Source organism: Phascolarctos cinereus, unplaced genomic scaffold (genome assembly GCF_003287225.1).
Source record: "Phascolarctos cinereus isolate Bilbo 61053 unplaced genomic scaffold, phaCin_HiC Scaffold_5;HRSCAF=322, whole genome shotgun sequence".
Lineage (NCBI taxonomy): Eukaryota > Metazoa > Chordata > Mammalia > Diprotodontia > Phascolarctidae > Phascolarctos > Phascolarctos cinereus.
The window spans coordinates 19,821,536-19,841,390 of record NW_027555958.1 but is presented as its reverse complement, the minus strand read 5'-3'; the positions used below and the strand labels follow the sequence as shown (position 1 = coordinate 19,841,390).

The following is a 19,855-nucleotide window of genomic DNA, read 5'->3' as shown; positions in this document are numbered from 1 at the left end:
GAAGTTTGGCCTCGAGAGGAAGATTCCCCACCCCTGCTTTATCCGCCTGTGAAATGTCTGTTTCTCCTCTCTGCCCAGAAGCAGAGGGCTGCTTCCCCGGCACCAGTTCCCAGCCTCGGGATCCGGCACTGCATGGATCCCAATTCTGAAGTCTTTCACCACTGGTGTCCTTGACATTATCACAGATATCTCATGACATTGTTCTCCTGGTTCTGCTTGCTTAGCTCTATGCGGACAGGTTGTCCCAAGCTTCTCCAAATTCTTCAGATTTCTCATTATGTCCTAATCACGTTCAGATGCCACAGTTTATTCTGCCTTTGGCCAATCAGCCTTACCCGCTTTGCCTCTACTTCGCCAGCGCTGAATGATTGAGGGAGGGGATATATATGCTGATATATCTATATCTATTGTTCTGTCTGTTACCTTTCCCTCTGTCTTTGACAACCTGGAAGTATATGCCTAGTAAAATTCCAAATTTTCCAAAATAGTTGGGCCAGTTCATATGGCTGTCCCAACAGTGCATGTGTGTGCCTGTCTCCCACAGACCCACCAGCGTTTACCATTTTTGTCTTTCCTCAATTGACCAAAAATCATTCAGGATGAATGACCTTGACCACACTACTAATATACCTTCCCAGTCTTCTCCGCTGCTTCTTGTTGCTTCGGAATCACCAGGCTAGGAGAACTCATCTCGCCCCTGCCACTGATTTCTCAGAAAAGCAGGCTCACAAACAGTGTAAGGAAATGATCCCCTCCCTTCCATTTTTGGAGGCTTGCTACCTTACTCTCTTTAAGCTCTGAGCACATTGGCCCACATTGGCGTTTGTGGCTAAGCCTCAGCCAGCCCGGCTTGAGGAAGCTTGCTGCCTGCACTAGTCCTAGCTGGTAAAGGGAGGAAAAAGCTTTCTCTGCTAGCCCTGCTGTCTACCAAGGTGGATCACAGGCTGTCCAGGTTATCTAGTTGAGCATACAATGACCTGCTGTTAATAAGACAAGTCTGAAAGTGCCAAGAAGATGGCCAAGACAGCCTTAAATGGAACCTAGTAACAAACAGTAGGGGTTGGCCGCCTGGCTCTGGGGGTTGGGCAGTACGTGAAGTGACCTGTAGGGGGAGGCCACTGCCCAAAGATCTGGCTTTGGTGTCATGTGGAGTCTGTGGCCTCTGGACCTTCCTCCTCCCCTCACTCTGCCTCCCTATCTCCTAGATCATTTCTCTCCCGCACACACGGAAGCCATTGATTTGTGTTCATTTACATGTTTCTTGTCTAAGTTGTATCTTTTTGAGTAACTTCTCCATCAGACCAGGAACTCCCTAAGAGCAGACATTCATTAAGCACCTACTATGTGCCAGGCACTGAGACTTCCCCTACCAGCCCAGGGGCTCCCTGAGAGTAAGCTGTGGAACCTCTAGCTTGAAGAACTGGCCCTGGTATAGAGAGAAACTGACCCCTCCACACCAGGAGATCCCTCCCCCCCGACTTTTTCCCTTACACTATTCCAGACCTGCAAGGAATTGCCAGTACTCAACAGTCCTTGAAGAGAAGGCAGAGCTGCTTGGGAAAAGGGAGATTCTGATGGGGGGATGAGGAAAGAGAAGAGGGAAGGATGAATCGGTGATGGGGAGCAGGCCTGGAACATGGTGGTTAGTGTTAGAGGCATGGAGGTGAGAGTAAGGATGCCAGACGAAGGCCAGGGCTTGTAAGGAAGATGCAGGGGCTTGGATGTGGCAGTCCCAGAAGACCCCAGCTTCCCCTTGTCCCCCTCTCCCCAAGCCTCAGGACCAGAAGGACTTTCAGGGCCTCCCCAGCACTGAATCCAGCACAGGGCCCAGATGCCTGGTCAGTGACCACTGCCCCTCTGCTCTGACAGTTACCTTGTCCCTTGAATCTCCAGGGCATTGTGGGCCCTGTTCCAGGGGTTCTGAGTTCCCTATATCATTAGAGCCCAAGCTGGGTTGTAGGACCGTGGAACCGGAGTCCTAAAAGCCAAAGTTAGCTCTTAATACAGTCCCTAGCACACAGTAAGTGCTTAATAAATGCTTGTTGCCTGCATGCCTGATCTCTCAGGAAGGCCCACTGATTTCCACCTGGCCAGCCCTGCTTAGCTTAGCCCTCATGCCATGGAGCTGGTAACAGAAAATCAGAGCTTGTAGAGACCAGAGAGGCCCTCCAGTCCAACCCCTTTATTTTACAGAGAAGGAAACTGAGGCTCAGAGAGATAAAATGACTTGGCCAAGGTCACACATTAAACAGCAGAGTCAAGAATCACACCTGGCCTGCAGACTCCAAACCCAGAATACTCACTACTATGCCAGGTCCTCAAACTTCTAGCCCAATATTTCCTCTGTATATCATTGATCCACAGATCAGGCTTGATTGATAGCACACATGAATGGCAGAAGGCCATGGACCTAGGGTATCAGATCAGAGTCCCTAAAAGCTGGCTGGTCAAAAGTACTGGGGCCTCAGTCAGGAGTGTCTAGCTCTCCAGTGAGCCTACTGTGTGCTGAGGGAAAGAGGCTGCTGGTGGAGAAGTCTAGATCCAGAGAGACCTGCCTAGAGTCCCCTTCTCAGCTTAGGACTCCCTAGGGACAGAGATGGTGTTGGCACTTTGGAAAATGCCAAATCCTTTCATGATGGCAGGAAACTCTGTGAAAAAAAACCAGGAGGCTTTGGTCAAAGCAAGGCCAAGGGAAAGTGATCTGTCCTGAGAGGGCCTATACCCAGGAGGCTGAGGTGGGAGGCTGAATGATGGGTCTCAGCTCTTTTCCCACAGGGCTCACAAAACTGGTACCCACTCATGCCCTGTTATCCTCTGAGGGAGTTTTCTTTCTGGGGAACATGAGCAATATGGGAACTGAGCCAACATCTCTGATTCTGAGCCACCATAGCCAAAACCCTGCCCAGGCATTAAACCCCCAACCACAGTCACTAAAGCCTTATTCACAATACTAAACCCTCATCTCCAAATGCTGCTCTATGCTAAAGGTCAGGGGCATCAAAGTCATATCCATGGGGCCACTGAGGGTTCAAGGGTACTCCTTCCCCACATTTCTGGCTCTAAGGCTAGCCACCTTCCCTTTTTCCTTGACATCCTCCCCCCAACCCGAGCCCTACTGTGCTCCTTACCTAGAAAATACCTGAGTAGGGTGATGAGGACAGTCACCAGCAGTAGCAGATAGGCCCCACTCAGCACCTCCATGAAACAGCAGCAACATCTACAACCAGGTGTACACCAGGCGGCCTAGGGACATAAGACCTACTCAGGGGACGACGTTTAGGTTGGAATAGAGAGCCCTCCAATGGGAATCCGCTGAGTATTTCTGAGATTCTGACTTCTAGTCTTTTCACTCTCCCCTTTAAATTATCCTACTCCTGTTCAAGAGGGAAGGGAAGGGGGAAAGGAGGGAAAGGAGGAAGGAAAGGAAGGGAGAAGGGAAGGGAAGAGAAAAAGGAAGGACATGTAGATGACTGTCATATCTGCATTTTCATCCCTCATCTTTCTCCTGAGCCTCAATCCTGTATCACCAGTTGCCTACTGGATATTTCCAACTGGGTGCCCCATAGACACCAAGCTCAACATGTCCAACAGAGAGCTCTTATCTCCAGCAGCCCCACTTTGCACAGCCCTCCCTCACTTAAATCCAGTTTACTTGGAGGTCATGGCATCATCTTCCTGATGTCATGGTCCTCATCAAGAAGGAAGGACAAAGCACCACAGCCATGGTGCCATCCCACTCCACAACCAGATCTCCGCCTTCCAAACTTCCAAGTTTCTTGTGAGGGCACCACCCAAGTTCACAAGCTCAGAGTCATTCTGAGTGCTTCCTTCTTCCTCATCCCCTACCCTCATATCCGAGTCCTCAGTTCTCCCCCCACGTCTCTTCAGTCTATCTGCTCCTCTCCTCCTACTTCAGGCCTTCATCATCTCTCACCTAGACAGTGTGGAGAGCTTCCTACCAGGTCTCCCTGTCCCCAGTGTCTTCCCCACCCCAATCCATCCAAAACCATCTCTCTGAAGCACAGGCCTGATCATGTCACTTCTCTGCCCAAGAGTCTTCTGGCTCCCAGTTGTCTCCAGCCAGTCTTGCTCCAGTTTGCCTTTTACATCACTCCCCTTCATAAGCTTCTTGATCCAGCCCAGAGGCCTTCCTGCTATTCCTCAAACCTGGCATTCCACGTCCCACCTCCCTGACTGTCTGGACCACCTCTGTGCTTGTGGGTGCCTTCTCTTCTCACATCAGCCTTAGCATTTTTCAGGACTCATCAGCACCACCTCCTACAGGAAGACTATTGAGATTCCTGCACTTGGTACCTCTGTCTCCCTTCTGAAGCTAGCTGGTCTCCCTTGTACGTGGGCATGTTGTGTTACCCTAGAAGAATGCAAGCCCCTGGAGGGCAAGGACGATTTGGCTTGGGTGCCTTTCTCCTCCAGCACCCAGCACAAGTGCCTGGCATAGAGGAAGGGCAAGATCAATATGATTGTAGAAGAGGGGGCAGCTAGACGGCACAGTGGATAGAGCTCCCGCCCTGGAGTCAGGACGACCCGAGTTCAAATCCGACCTCAGAGACTTGACACTTACTAGCTGTGTGACCCTGGGCAAGTCACTTAACCCCGATTGCCTCACAAAAAAGCAAAAATGCAGAAAATATGATTGTGGAATGAAGGAAAGAATCCAGTTCAGTCCCTGAATTTGACAGATGAGGAAAAGGAGGTTGAAAGAAAGGCAAGGTTACCCAGAGAGTCAGTGGCAGTCAGCATCTGAACCCAGGGCATTCTGGCTCACACACTGCCTTGCACCATTTCACTGGATGATACTCTAAGTAACAGTAGGAAATAGGAAAGAAGGAGATGGAACATTCCCTTCCCCTCCCCTGGGCTCAGGGCCCAGCAGAGGAAAGAAGGCATTGATAACAGGAAGGGTTTAGAAAGAATGCAAAGCATTCTGAGGTGTGTCCTGGGGAGAATAAACAGCAGGAACAAAGAAGAGGGTGCAAAAAGTAACACCCAGCAGGGGGAGCAACCCAGTTTACTGGAAAGAACCTTGGACCTGAACCCTGGAGGACTTGGGTTTAAATACCACCTCAGCTATTTACTACCTTCTCACCTCGGGCAGCCAGGTGATGGATAGAGCGCTGGGCCTGGACTCATCTTCCCGAGTTCAAATCCAGCCTCAGATACTTACTAGCTGTGTGACCCTGAGCAAGTCACTTAGCCCTGTTTGCCTCAGTTTCCTCATCTGTCAAATGAATTGGAGAGAAGGAAATGGCAAAGTACTCCAGGATCTTTGCCATGAAAACCCCGAAGGGGGTTGCAAAGTGTTGGACATAACTAACAGCAGCAGTAGCGCTCTCTGGGCCTCAGTTTATTCATTTGTAAAATGGTAGGATCGGCCTTCTCTCGACAACGTACGTGCCTGCTTCTTTCCTCTCATCTTCACATCCACCGCCCCTCCCACCAGGCTCCCCCATGCCAGCCTTGGAGTCTCCATCTCCTAACAGGTGAGAGTTCTCCATAATTAGCCCAGCCCAGACCCTCCTCTGAGATGCCTGATGCTCCCTGCTCTCATTCCTGCCTCAATGCTGCAGGGAAACCCTCCCCTCACCCCAGCTTCCTTTGTCTAACTCTAAGAGCCATAACCAGATCAGTAAGTCCATTCCAAGGAAGAACGTAACAATCAGCTGTCCTATCATTCCACTCACCTTCCCTGTGACTTTCCGGTCTAAAACACTGCCTCCTTGGCATATATGTGTGTGTATGTGTGTGTATAGGTGTGTTTGTATACATACACATGTGTTTGTATGTGTGCCTATACATGGTATGCAGTGGACACACATACACGTGTGTAGATGCTGAGGTGTGTGTATGTGTATAGATGTGCACGTGTGTGTATGTGCATGGTATAACACATATACTCCCTAATATGTATGCTGTGTCTTTGAAGGCAAGTGCTGTCTTGCTTTTTGTGTTTGTAACCTCAGCACAGCACAGCGCCTGGCCTGTAGCAAGAACTTACTACATTTTTTTAATTCATTCACTCATGGATTCATTCATTCCAAGGCTCCTTCCGGCTCTGACCTTGTGATCCTAAGACAAATGCTTAGAGGAAAGGTTGCTGAGTTCAAACTCAATGTTCACAACAGAATATCCACAGGAAGGTGCCCAGGAGGTGGATGGAGATGTGGAAGGAGTGAGTTCAAGGCGAAAGTTCAGAGACAAAGGGAACACAGAGACCTTAAGTCTGGAGCAAAGCTTGAAAAGAAGGAAGATAAGGGGCTGGAGACTGAGCCTTAGGGAGTGTCTTTGGTCCTTAGAAGGAGAAGCAATCTAGACAGAGAGGGAGGGAGGAGTCAGAGTATCACCGGATTGTCAGAGCTGGAAGGGACCTTTGACACATCTAGGCCGAGAGAAGGGAAGGGCCTTGCTCAGTGTTGCATAGGCAGTCAGAATGGTGGCCTATGCCTCCTGACCTTTAACGATTTAGGGCTCATCTCCCCAGATAGATTTCAATCTCTGTGAGGGAGGGAGGGGCAGTCTTGGACCCAGTGAGAGTGGGAGGGCCCACCGTACCCCAATAGCCCTTAGTGCTAGAAACCCACAATTAGAGGTAAGATGAAAATGAGCATTTCCTCGTTAAGCACCATGATTCAGATCTCAGAATCTCCTCATCAGGTAGGGGTCAGGGGAGTCTGGGGGGAGTGATCAAGGGGGGTTCCAGGGTTAGGGGGCATTGTGGCTTAGAGGAAGCTCCGAATATCTTGGTGAAAAAAATCATTCAGTCCTGGAGATAAGAACAAGAGGAGCTCTTGGCTGGAACAGGAAAGGCCTCTCAAGCCTAATGTCTGGCACAGTCTGGCACTTATTGATTCAGTACATTTTTGTGGGATGAATTATATTCATGCTGCCTCATACAGAAGAGGAAAAGCTGGTCAGGGCTCCTATGCCCACTCCCACTTCTGCCACAGCCCCACCATGCATGTGTGGTGGGACTTTAGGGTACCTACATAACATCTTGGGGCCTCAAAAGAGATGGGGGTCAAGATGATAAGGAGCAAGGGTACCAGTAGGTGGTAGGCCTGGGGTCTAAGGAGTTCAGAAGACCCTCCCAATGCTCTAGTGGGGAGTGCTCTTACAGATCGTCTGGCCCAGCTAGACAAGGAAACTGAGGCACTTAGCCAGTCAATGACAGGAAGAATAGGTCCCTTTTTTGAGCCTGTGGAGGTACAAGGCTTTTGAGTAGGTGTAAGGATTAATGCAGGCTTTCTCTGAGGACCTGTGGGGTAGAAGTGAGCTGACATGTGAGTGGCCTGTCACTCCCCATTTCTTCACAAAATCTGGAGCATTCCTGTGGTTCTCTGTTGTTAGCTTAAGCTCTTGATCCTACTATTTATCTGTTGTTTTCAAGACTCTGGTATGGCTTCTTTTCACACACACACACACACACACACACACACACACACACACACACATGCACACATCTGGAGTCAGATGGAAACCAGAACTCTCAACTCCTAGGAGAGAAGGACCGACCACCTTAGAAGTCTCATGGATAAATGATTAACCCCCTCCTCTCTTGTTTCCCCCCTCCCCCACCAACTTCCTCTTTGATTTGTCAATCAGACATCAGGATTCTGCTCCTACCCCACTGACAGCTTCTTCTCAGTCTCCTTTGCAGATTCTTCATCAATGTCAGGCTCACTAACAATGGATGCCCCCTAAGACTCTGTCCTGGGTCCTCTTTTCCCTCTCCTCTCTCACTTAAGCTCATCAGTTCTCATGAGTTCAATTGTGATCTCTATGCTGATGATTCCCAGACTTGGTCTCTCTCCTGAGCCAAGCACTCACATTACCAACTACATTTTGGTTGTCATTTAAACTGGATGTCCAGGAGGCATCTTGAATTCAACATAACCCAAACAGAATTCATTATCTTCCTCCTATGCTCCCTAACCCTTCCCCTTTCTCTTCCAGACTTCCCTCTTCCTGCACAGGGCACCGCCATCTTCCCAGTAATTCAAGCTCCCAACCTCAGAGTGCATCATCCATGATTTTTCACTCTCACTGCCCTCCAGATTCATTCCTTTGCCAGATCTTGTCATTTCTACCTTCCTGACATTTTTTATCTATGCCCCTTCCTCTCCACTCACACAGCCATCACTCTGATTCAGAATCTCAGCCCCTCTTGCCCAGCCCATTGAAATAGCTTCCTAAGTGTCCACCCCAAGTCTCTCCCTGGTCCTAGTCGCCCTTCATGCAGCTGCCAAAGTGATTTTCCCGAGTGTGGGTCTGCCTATGGCACTCAATAAACTCTAGTCAGAATCATGGACAAGGTCCTTTGTTTGGGTGTTTAAAGTTCTTCATAACTCACCTTGTTCCTACCTTTCCAATGTTTCCCACAATGCGCTCTTTCATCCACCTCCTATCCAGAGTGTTCTGCCTCACCTCTGACTCTTGGTTTCTGCTTCTTCCAAGTCTTTATTCAAATCTCACTTATTGATTCAGTAAATTTTCTCTCACCCATCTACCTTGTATGTCTCTTGTATGCACCTATGTAATTTGTCTCCCCTTATTAGAATGTGAGTTCCTTGAGGGTAGAGACTGAATTTGCCTTCCTCTGTATCCCACATTGTAGGTGCTTAATAGATCCTTGTTGACTGCTGATCAGGGAAGCAATACGGTGCATGGAAAGAGGAGATCTGAAACCAAAGGACCTACGTTCAAATTCCCACCTGTGTGACCTTCTAACCTCTACAGTACTCAGTTTCTACATACATAAAATGAGAATGTTGGACTCAAAGATCTATGTCCATCTATCAGTCTCTCCCTGCTCTCGGATTCTGCCAGAGGGTGAAAAGTCCCTAAGATGTCATTGGTGAGGAGCAGAATGTGGGGGGTGAATAGTGAGGAGAAAAGGGGAAAGTGGTGAAAGCTGAGCCTGAGCCCAGCCTCCATCCTGTAAGGGAGACAACTTGTAATAACTTGCAGGTGTCAGATCTAGTCACACTGTCTCCTTAGGGAACAAGGGAGGGGGTGGGGAAGGAGCCAAGAAGGGGGGCCCACCCATGTTGTGGGGCCTCTTGGCACAGGAACCAGCAACAGGTCTTCAGCCAGGCCTCTTGGGGCCAGGATGGGAAGCTTTTGGACAGTGCCAGCTCCAACCAGCTTCTCCTTGTTCCCCTGCTCTCCTCAAAGAGGAGTGTAAGCAGTGTGTAGGACAGTGGTGCTTGTGTGTGCCCGTGGTTTGTGTGTGTGTGTGTGTGTCTCAATGCAAACTTGTGTCTATTTGTGTCAGTGTGAACTTGTAGAGTTGTATTTGTGTGACGTTGTTAATCTGGGTATCCACGTAAACTCACGTGTTTCTGAGTTTTGTCTTTATGTCCATGCAAACTCATGTGTATTTGTGTGTCTGTGTGTCCATACAAACTCATATGTATCTGCATGTCTGTGTCCATGTAAACTCACGTGTATCGGTGAGTCTGCACATCTGTGTCCGTGTGAACATGTGAGGATATGTGTGAGCCGTTGCGCATGTCTGTGTAAACCTATGTATTGATGTTTTATGAACCTGTATTTGTGTGTTGTGAACTTCTGTATGTGATTGTGTAAGCCGTATTTTTATCTGACCTTGGGTCTACATGCATGTGTGTATGTAGGTGGCAGCTATATAGGTAAGGGGGCAGCTAGGTGGCGCCATAGTGCACAGGGGTCAGTGAGATTCATCTTCCCAGGTTCAAATCTGGCCCCAGACACTTAGCAGCTGTGTGACCCTGGGCAAGTCCACCTCCCAACCACCCAGGGCCTTCCTCAGCCTCCTCTGGCAGCAGAAGGGAGAGCGCCTTGTAGCCAGAGCCCTCCCACCTGTTCCTGCACATCAGGCTCCCTTCCCTCTGCCTCGCCCCAGGCCTCCTCCCCACCTCAGCCAGCCTACTGGGCCAACCTTGGTTATCCAAGCACCTTGGATGGATTAGGCAGCCCTCCCCTACTTCTCCCACAGCTGGGGGGAGAGGTCAGGTTTCTTGTGGACAAAGCCTCACCCAGGAGATCAGGTTGCTAAACAGCCAGTGGGGGTGGGTGGCAAAGCTCAGATTCCTGGCCTGGCCTCTCTATGGGTGGTTCTCTGTATTGGGTTGGCCAGACTTTGTCTCACCAGGTCTATACGGCCCAGCCTGGGGAGTAAACAAGAGGAAACAGACCAGACCAGCCTTAATCCTCAACCCAGGAGGACTGAGGTGGGAATCAGAACTGGCTTCCTAGGTCTTCTCATTTAGCTTCCTGGGTAAAATCATGTGCATGGGTGTCCCCAACACCCAGTATAATTTCTAGTACACAGTAGGCACTTAATAAATGCTTGACAACTAATGGCTCATTTTATTTGTGTTTTAGGAATGAGATGAAAAATTGAGAAGATGAGCTGGAAAATTAAATAAGTGTCCCTGTAAGGACCAGGGACCACACTGCTGAAAAGATTGGGCAAGGGAACAGGGAGGGGGGAAGCTGGCCCCCTCCCTCTTCTTCGTAGGCCAGGCAGACTGTCTGTGTAAATAAACTGAGCCTTCCCTGAGCTGGAGAAGGAATGGATTCCTGAATTCTTTGGAATTTAATGCCCCCTGTTGCATTCCTGACAATGAGCCCTCCTTCCTCCCAGAAACTACATTCCTGGATCCCATTCCTGATATGGCCTCTGCATCCATATCACTGAAATCTCAAGGCTGACACTGAAATCCAGCCCCAGTCAAGCCTTTAACCCTTATCTGAAATTCCCATCACCAGTCCTGGGCCACCATCCCAGACCCTAAACTTCCAGCCCCAGAACCGAGCTCCCCTTCCTGGTGCAGAGCCCCCATCCTTGACTCTGAACTAGGAGAAGGAAGGAGATTCAAGGTTACCTCCAACAAAAAAATAAGAACACTACTGTTGAATCTTGCGATTCTGGAGAAATTCTCACACATATTTTCAAATTTCTAGGTGCCCAATTCTTTAGGGCCAGGGTAGGGAAGCAGGAAGGGTTACCTCTTTGGAAAGCAATTCTTGATTGATGGAGGTTTCTGTGTTTGCTGGAGAATCCATGAGGGACCTGCCTAAGGATAGAATAAGATGTGTTATTCCCTAAGGCAAAGATGAAGAAGGTCAGGTGGCAGGTGCATTGCACAGTGGATAGAGTGCTGAGCCTGAAGTCAGGGAGACTCATCTTTCTGAGTTCAAATCTGGCCTCAGACACTTACTAGCTGTGTGACCCTGGGCAAGTCACTTCACCCTGTGCCTCGGTTTCCTCATCTTTCAAATGAGCTGGAGAGAAAATGGCAAACCACTCCAGTATCTTTGCCAAGAAAATAGGATTGCAAAGAGTCGAACAGGACTAAAATTAACTGAAAAAAAAAAGATGAGGAAGCTATAGCTCAGAGGGGTGAGCTAGTAAGTGTCAGAGACACAATGCTATCCCAGGTCTCTCCAGACACCAGGCCCACTGCAGCCCATTGTCTCTCTTCTGGAGGGTTAATAGTCCTGGAAAGTGGAGACTCAATGGAGCCCAGCCTTGGCTGGTGCCTAACTTACCCGAACAACCCTAAATTCTACAACAAGCATTTATTTGGCTCCTACTGTGTGCCAGGCACTGTGCTAGGCATTTATATGTATATAAATATTTACAATCACAGTGCAGTGGATACAGTACCCGACCTGGAGTCAGAAAGACCTGAGGTCAAATCCAGCCTCCAACACTTACTAGTTGTGTGCCCCTATGCAAGTCACTTAACCTCTGTTTGCCTCAGTTTCCTCACCTATAAAAGAAGGATAATATCAGCATCTCTCTCCAGGGTTGTAGTGAGGATCAACTGAGATGTCTGCACATGTAAATATTAGCTACTATTATTACCAGGAATTGTGGGTAGATGCAAAAAAGATGCAAGATGATTCCAGGGAGGGAGAACCCTAAAGCTGGGAGGCTAAGAAGATACTCTGGTGAAGAGGTGGTAAATTGGGAACAGGTAGGTGGTGCAGTGGATGGAGCTTCGGCCTTGGAGAAGGGAGGACCTGAGTTCAAATCCGGCCTCACACACTTGATACTTACTAATTGTGTGACCATGGGCAAGTTACTTAACCCCATCTGCCTCACCAAAAAAAAAAAAAAAGGTGGTAAATGAACTCAGCTTTGAAGCTAGGGATTCCAAGAGGAGGGAATCAACCTGTACAAGCAGGGGTTTGGAGGTGGGAGATGAAGAAAGTAAGGGAGGTGAAGAGCATGGAATGGCAGAGTGGAGGTGACAGAAAAGACTCAGTCAGTCATTGAGCATTTATTAAACACCTACTATGTGCCAGGCGGCATACTAAGTGCTAGGGATATAAAGAAAGGCAGTAACAGTCCCTGCCCTCAAGGAGCTCACACTCTAATGGATATATACAAGAGATATAGAGTATAAGTAGAAAGTCCTCACAGAGGGGGAGGGAGACTGGGAAAGGCCCCACGCAGAAAGTGGGATTGAGGCTGAAGGAAGCCAGTGAAACACAGAGGTAGAGCATTACAGGAACCACCGCCTGGTGCTGATGCACCACAGAATGGACCACAGAATGCCCAAGAGGGGCCTGGGAGCCAGGAGTTATGCTAATGCCTCCCTGGGGGAGCCCCTTCCCCTCTCTAGGCTTCAGTTTCAAGGAGGGCCTTGGACTGAATGGTCCCTTTCCACCCAAATACTCTATGACCAGAATGATTCTGTCCAGTGGCCAGGACAGGATTGTTGGGGGACAGAAGGCAGAGAAAAAAAAAAGGAGGCAGAGGAGTCTTTCTTTGGTAAACATGAAGCAATTTAATAGCACAGGTGGCCCAAAGCAAACACCCTTAGAGATGGATTCCTTTTGTCTTTCTACTAGCACTCGGAGCCTCCAAAGTCACCTGGGACCTTCAGTTTCTTTTGGGTCCCTTGGGGAACATAGAACTCTCCAGGCTTGAGTGTTCCTGACTACTGCACTGCTCCTTCCCCCAGGTTCTGTCGACTTTGAGAGAAGTCACTTCCTTCTAGACCCTGTGAGAACAGACAGACAACCCACAGGAGCCAGTGACCAAGCTGGTTGCCCCTCCAGCCCTTTGTGCCAGGCTAATGTCCTGAAAGCACTGCTCTATGTCTCTCAGTCCCGCTACTTGAGAACTTTAATGGCTATGGGGCAAAGTCCAAATTCTACTTTACTTTAGCGTTCAAGTAGCTTTCTAATCAGAACCTATCCTGCTTTCTCAGTCATAGCTCCTACTACCCTTTATGTGAAACCTCGGTTCCAGCCTGGCCAGTCAAGTCCTAGCTTTGCCACTTACAGCCCTGGGCAGGTCACTTAGTTAGGCTGGGCCTCAGTTTCCTCATCTGTATAATGAGGGAGTTGGACCAAAAGGCACTCTGAAATCCTTTTGAGGTTGAAATCTATGATCCCTGAACTTCTCATAGTTATTCCAACTTCCACCCCTTTGTTCATGCTGTAAACCATCTCTGGAATGACTTCTCCATTCTTCAATTATCCACATCTCACCTAGAATATACCCATCTTTCAGGGTTCAGCCCAAGTCCCATGACCTTTCCGAACTGCATCTCTCCTTTGAACCTGGTAAAATTGGGTTCTAGTCCCCCTCCAACACCCCCTCCCAATTTATTTTCTCTGTAATCTAGGACAAGTCATTGAACTTGGGGATCAGTTGCTACATCTGCACAATGGGAATAATAACAAAGCCTGCTAGATGGGGTTGGATCAGAGAATTTCTTGAGGTCTCTCAAATCTGACTACACCGAGAGCACTAGTTTCCATTCTGGGCAATATATTCTAGGGAGGACCTGAAATATATTGAAAGGGTTAAGAAGAGGGTGGCCAGGGTTCTGAGGGAAAGAAGCCATGCCATACCAGATGGAATCAATCGAAGGATGTTTAGGGGAGGGGGGGAGGAAAAAAAGACTTAGGGGGAACATAAGCTGAAGGGCTGGCACAGGGACAAGGGATTAGATGTGTCCCATTTGATGCCAGAGAGAAGTGGGAGCAATGAGAAAGCGTAGAGAAGTAGACCTGATTTGCTAGAAAGAAAAAACTTAACACTCAGAGATGTCCCGAAGTGGAAAGGGTTGATTTGAGAGGGGCTAGTTTCCTCTTCTCAAGAAGTCTTCAGTTACACTTGCTGGGGTATCCTTTATAGGTATGGATTGGGCTACATGGCCTCATTAGTTCCTTCCAGCTCTATGATTCTACCCCACCTCTATCCAGTAACCGAACAACTGTCTTCTGTTGTTGTTGTTGATGTTTTTAGCATGGCTCTCTCTAGTCTCTCCAACTCCAACCACACTGTAGCTCCTTCTTCTCCTGCATACCCCTACCCCCACCCCAGAGCAGCCTTAGTAAAGAAGAGCTGATAATTGCTAAAGTACAGTTGTGGCCGGAGGCAGGAGACTGGATAAGCCCTTAGCATCTTTTGGAACCTGGCTGCCAAGCCCAGGCTTCACATTAAGGTATTGTTGCTATGCATTCCAAGACAGGAGTTGACCTTGTTAGCCCCATTGTATGGATGGAAAAACTAAATCCCAGAGATTCATTTTGTGCTCTACCCATTGCTTTTTCTCTCTCTCTCTCTCTATTTCCTCTCTCCTCTCCAAGTTTCTCCTTAGCTTATTAGACCTTTGGTTTCAACCTTGTCAAGAGCCCCTCAGACCCTCATTTCCAAGAGGAATGGCAAACAAAGCCAGCTTCAATTGCTAGGCTTCCCTACTGGGATAATCCTGGGCCCGTGCTTCTGTTCTCTGGGAGAAAGCTAGTGAGGGAAGCTACTTGCTTTTTACAGGGAAACAGTTTTGATGTAACAGCCACAGGAGAGATCAGTGTGGCAGAGTCAGACAGCCCCTCTACCCCCCAGGGTGGTGTGGGGGCCCCAGAAAACAACAACAACAACAACAATAACTATAGCTAACATTTCTGTAGTTCTTTAAGGTTTATGAAATGCTTTCCATAGGTTATCTGTTTTCATCTTTACAATAATCATGTGAGATAAGTGCTATTATTATCCTCATTTTGCATATATGGAAACTGAGGCAGAGATGAGCAACTTGACCTGACCAGAGTCACAAAGCTAGTGAGTCCCCGAGTCAGGATTGCAATTTGTGGTCTTCCTAATTCTAGGTTCAGCATACAATCCACTATACCAGGGAAGGGAGGTAAATCTGACAATCAAGATCTTTCCCCTGGCCAGGAAGGCGTTATCTTGATGATTGAGAGATCCCCAGGATCGGTGGGTAGCGTGGTGCTGACTGGACAGTTCCTGACTCTGAGCCCTTGTCACCCCAGTTAAGACTTCTTAATCCTAACACTAAGCACTCATCCCATGCAAAGAGTCCCTTGTCGCTCCTCAGGAGCTGAGCTCTCAGCTTCAGCCTTGAGCCCTCATTGCTAGCAGCCATCCCTAACCCTGAGGCATGGGGGGATGTGGTGAAAAGTCTGCTGGGTTTGAAGTCAGAGGAGCTGAATTGAAATCCTGGCTCTGATATTTACAAAGGGTGATTTTAGGCAAATCACTTTCACTCTCTGGGCTTCAGTTTCCTTCTCTGAAAAATGAGGGAATTTACTAAGTAATCTCTATGTAATATCTATTACTAAGTAATTCCTCTATGAACCAGTAATCTGTTTAGTAATCTACTAAGGTTCCTGGAAGCTCTGAATTATGGTCCTATGATTCATCCCTGACAATTAGCCTTTGGCCCAGGCACTGAACCCCAAAGGATGCCTTGCCCTCAGAGCCTATTCCCCAATTCCTCCCAAAGTTACTGTTCTCTGACAACTTAGAGCCTGGGAGCTCAGAATGATAGGGGTGAGGGAGGCCTCTATTTCTTACAATTGTAACTTACTTTTCCAAGGGGTGCTGCTGTTGTAGACCCAGGTTGCTCTGTTGGGGTGGGAGAAGCCCGGGGATTCTCCCTTCTTGGCCCTTGATTCCCTTATTACGGTGCTCCCCAGTTTCCCTAGGTGCAACACAAGACTCATGGGATTGTGTTCATCCCTGGAGGTAGAATTGGCCCCACCCTGGGCTGGGCAAAGAGGGACTCCCATTATCAAGCTGCTGGGTTTAGCCAGGTGTGCATACACAGGTGCTGTGGACAAAGAACGGGGCTAGATAATGTGGGTCATGGGATGGCTTTTTCTAGTGCCATCATAGACAGGAGATCAGAGTTGCGGCATTCTCCCTCCTGTGAGAATAGAATGGAGATGAGGATTATTGTCCCCACCTTCAGGAAACTGACACGTAGATTTTTGAGTATTTGTATGCTGTGCAGAGGAGACAAAGTCAGAGGCAGTGTGGTACAGCAAGAAGAATGATGGTGTTGGACTCCAAGGATCTGGGTTCAAATCCTGCCTGTGAGACAAGTTGTCTGGCATTGAGCAAAACATTTAATCTTCACAATCCTCAGTTTTCTCATTTATAATGTGTGGGGTTATGGAACAGCCAATAAGGCAGTGCGGCTGGACTGCAGGATATGTGGGTAGTGGGGAATAGAATATAAAAAGACTGCAAAGGTGGGAAAGGGGCTAGGTTGTGACAAGCTTTAAAAGCCAAACAGAGGAGTTTATCATTTGATCCCATAGAAAACAAGGAGCCACTGGGCTTTATTGAGTTGGCAATGGTGAGGGGAGTGATATAGGAGAATCTCTGCTTTAGGAAAAAGTTAAGTGGAGGGTGAATTTCAGTGCGGAGGGCTTGAGGTGAGTAGACCAATGAAAAGGTTGTTCCCATCAAGGGCTCAGTTTAGTTTCACTCTACACTCCAAGTACTTAAGCCTTCCCCAGGATAAGCCGATCAACTGAAATCAGCTTTTGATACTCAATACCTTCTCCACCCCTTCAGTTGTCTCTCCACTCTGATTGGAGGACTGGAGGGAGGAGCATTACATTCTCCATTTTCCATCAGCTGCTCTGCTTCATTTATTGGTTTCCACTGTACTGAACATCATGACCTCTCACCCGGGTGGTTACCTCCGTTGTATCCCCTCCCTCACCTTTCCAGCTTCCTTTTGTGTATTAGATTTTGAGCTCCTTGAGGGCAAGCGCTGTCTTTCTTTTTTCAAATTTAATATTCTTAGCCTTTAGCACAGTTCCTGGAGCATACGAACTTGATAAATGTTTGTTGAATTGAATAACTGCAACATAACAGAAGAAAAGTAATAAGGGCATGAACTTGGGTGGTGACTGTATGAGTGGAGATTAGGGGACACGTGAGGTACATTGTGGAGAAAGAAACAACAGGACTTTGGCCATTAAATGGATATGTAGAGTCAGTGGGAGTGTGGAGTCATGGATGGCAGCGATGTTATGAACTTCAGTGACCCAAAGGATGCCTGTGTCCTCCATAGTACTAAGGAAATTCAGTAGAGGGGTAGGTTTGAAAGGAAAGATAATGAGTTTCTGGTTTTTTGGACATGTTGAATTTGAGGTATAAATGGGATATCCAGTTCCAAATTTGTAATAGACAGTCAACGATTAGGGACTGGTAAGATACTGGGGTTGGATATGCAGATCTGGGAATCATCTACCTAGAAATGATCACTGAAGGGGTAGAAGCTGATGAGATGACCAAAAGTGAGATAATATACAAGAGGAGTTCTGAAGCCTTGCTTGGCTCATGGACCCTTTGACATTCCAGTGAAACCTGTGAACCAATGAAACCTTGACCTCTCCTCAGAATCGAGGTTTTTAAATGGATAAAATAGACCACGCATTGGATTGCAAAGGAAACTGACGCTTCAGAGCGGTCAGGAAAAGTGAGAATGAGAAAGGGCCACTAGATTGGCTACCAAGAAATCATCAGTAACATTAGAGAGAGTTGTCTCAGTTGAATAATGAGGTCAGTTCTTACCCCCACAATATTTCCTGAATCTGTATTTTCCTTTTCATCCCTATTGCCTCCTTTACATTCCCATCACCTCTTGCCTGGGCCAGGGCAACTGCCTCCTAACTAGTCTCCCTGCTTCCAGCGCCTCCGATCCCTCCTCCACACAGCTGCCAGGCTGGCATCCCTAATGTTCTGTGCTTCCTTCTGGCCTTGATGATAAAGTATAAATATTTTGCAAGCGACTTCAGAATCCTCCTTGGAACCTGGCTCCGACCGGCTTTATTTTACACCACTCCCATTTGTGTAAACCCTGTTCCACCAAACTGGATGGCCATTTTCTGTTCCTTGGCTGTGTACTATTAAGTCATGTCTTTGTCTTTGGGCCAAACCAAAATGCCCCTTCCCAGCCACCATCCTCTTGGATGAGTTATCTTTTTCCTATTAGATCGTAAGCTCTCACCATAAACAAATTTAGAAGCAAGGAAGAAAATACCTTTTGTAATTGTGGACAGAGGGAGGCTCGGTGGTATAGTGGATAGAGTGCTGGGCCTGGAGTCAGGAAGACCCAAATTTCACTTACTAGCTAGTCATTTACCTCTGCCTGCCTCACTTTCCTTACCTATAAAGTGGGGATAATAATAGCACCTATCTCACAAGGTTGTTGTCAGGATCAAATGACGTAATATTTGTAAAGCACTTGCGCCTGGCACATAGGAGGTGCTGTATAAATGTGTTTTCCTCCCCTTCCCTGGATAGGGGGAAAGTTCATGCCCAGGCAAGGGATAGAGAAGGTCACGCAAGAGAAAACAGGCAATTTTGATCACATAAAAATTTACACCAACAAAATGAATGAAATTTAAATTTACAGATAATTAGAAAAAAATCTCTGCAATAAGTTTAACTGTTCAAGGTCTTATACATAAGGAACTGATTTAAATTTATAAAAACAAGATTCATTCAAGAGAGCCGTCAATATGGCAGAGTAGGTGAATGCACTACAGCTCAGCTCCCCAACACTACTCCACCAAGACCCAGAAAATGAATTAGACTGAGTCCTGCTGAGAAAACTCAAGGGAAAATCGCAAGTTATTTTTCTAGCCTAGGTTGGCATAGGAAGAACAGGCAAGGGTCTTCAAACACTGGGGATGAGGTCTAATCAGGAGGGCACCACACAGAGTCTTCCAGAATGGGGCATGAACTGGTTCCTGAGAGTGTGTACTAGGGCAAGAAAAAATCCACTATGCTGTACAGAGGGACCTTATTCTATGTAGGGATCAAAAGGAGATGCCAACTGGCTTCTCTATGGCTCATTCCCTAGAAGTGAGTTACACATTTATATTTCATGCAGACTGAGGAGAAGGCCACTGTCTAAGGATGGCGGACCAGGGCAAGGAGTAGCCACGTGTCTGTGTATTGGCAAGGAGAAGGAACAGATGGGAACAGCAATTGTGTGGCTCTGACCCTGAAAGTGGAGAAGGGTCTCAGAGGTAGCCTCCAACCCAGTCTGAAGCAGAATAAACAGGTCAGGGAGCCCAGACCAAGCAGGAGCCTGCAGTCTGAACTGGTAGAGACTTGTAGCTTGCTAACTATTGCCAGGGCCAGCAGCAATAGAATAAAGTTCCCACTAGGGACAAGCCCACAGACCCAGATCCAGGTCAGCAGCTTGTAAAGCTCTGACCAGAAAGGCAGTGATCAGACTTCACACTGATAGCTTTCATGTCCTCAACATGAACTGTCCCCCAGATCCTTGAGAATTATATCATTCAATACCTAGAAAAAGCAGAAGCATGATGCAAGATAAAACAAAACAAGACAAAGGAAGGCCCAGACATTCTCTCCAGAAGTGCATAGCACCTGGCCCTAATGTAAAATTTGAATTTAGGAAGTAAAGCTGGAAGAATGGGTAAATAAAAAGAGAATCTACCGTAAAGAGCTATAATGGTGCCAGGGACATGTGAGACACAAATCCACAAAAGAATGATTCCAAAATATCTAACAAGCAAAGCCTCAAGGAAAAAT

The 19,855-nt window shown here is 47.7% G+C and overlaps 1 long non-coding RNA gene across 2 annotated transcripts in view; it reads right to left on the bottom strand.

The window, feature by feature from the left end:
* Positions 1 to 2,236: 2,236 nt before the first annotated feature.
* Positions 2,237 to 19,855, bottom strand: part of LOC110221228 (uncharacterized) — a 32,977-nt gene continuing 15,358 nt past the window's right edge. For both annotated transcript variants that reach the window (XR_013486804.1, XR_013486803.1), the window contains exons 4-6: positions 11,011 to 11,078; positions 3,129 to 3,243; positions 2,237 to 2,648 (exon numbers count right to left, since the gene is read on the bottom strand). This is a non-coding gene — a long non-coding RNA (uncharacterized LOC110221228). The remainder of the gene's footprint in view (positions 2,649 to 3,128; positions 3,244 to 11,010; positions 11,079 to 19,855) is intronic.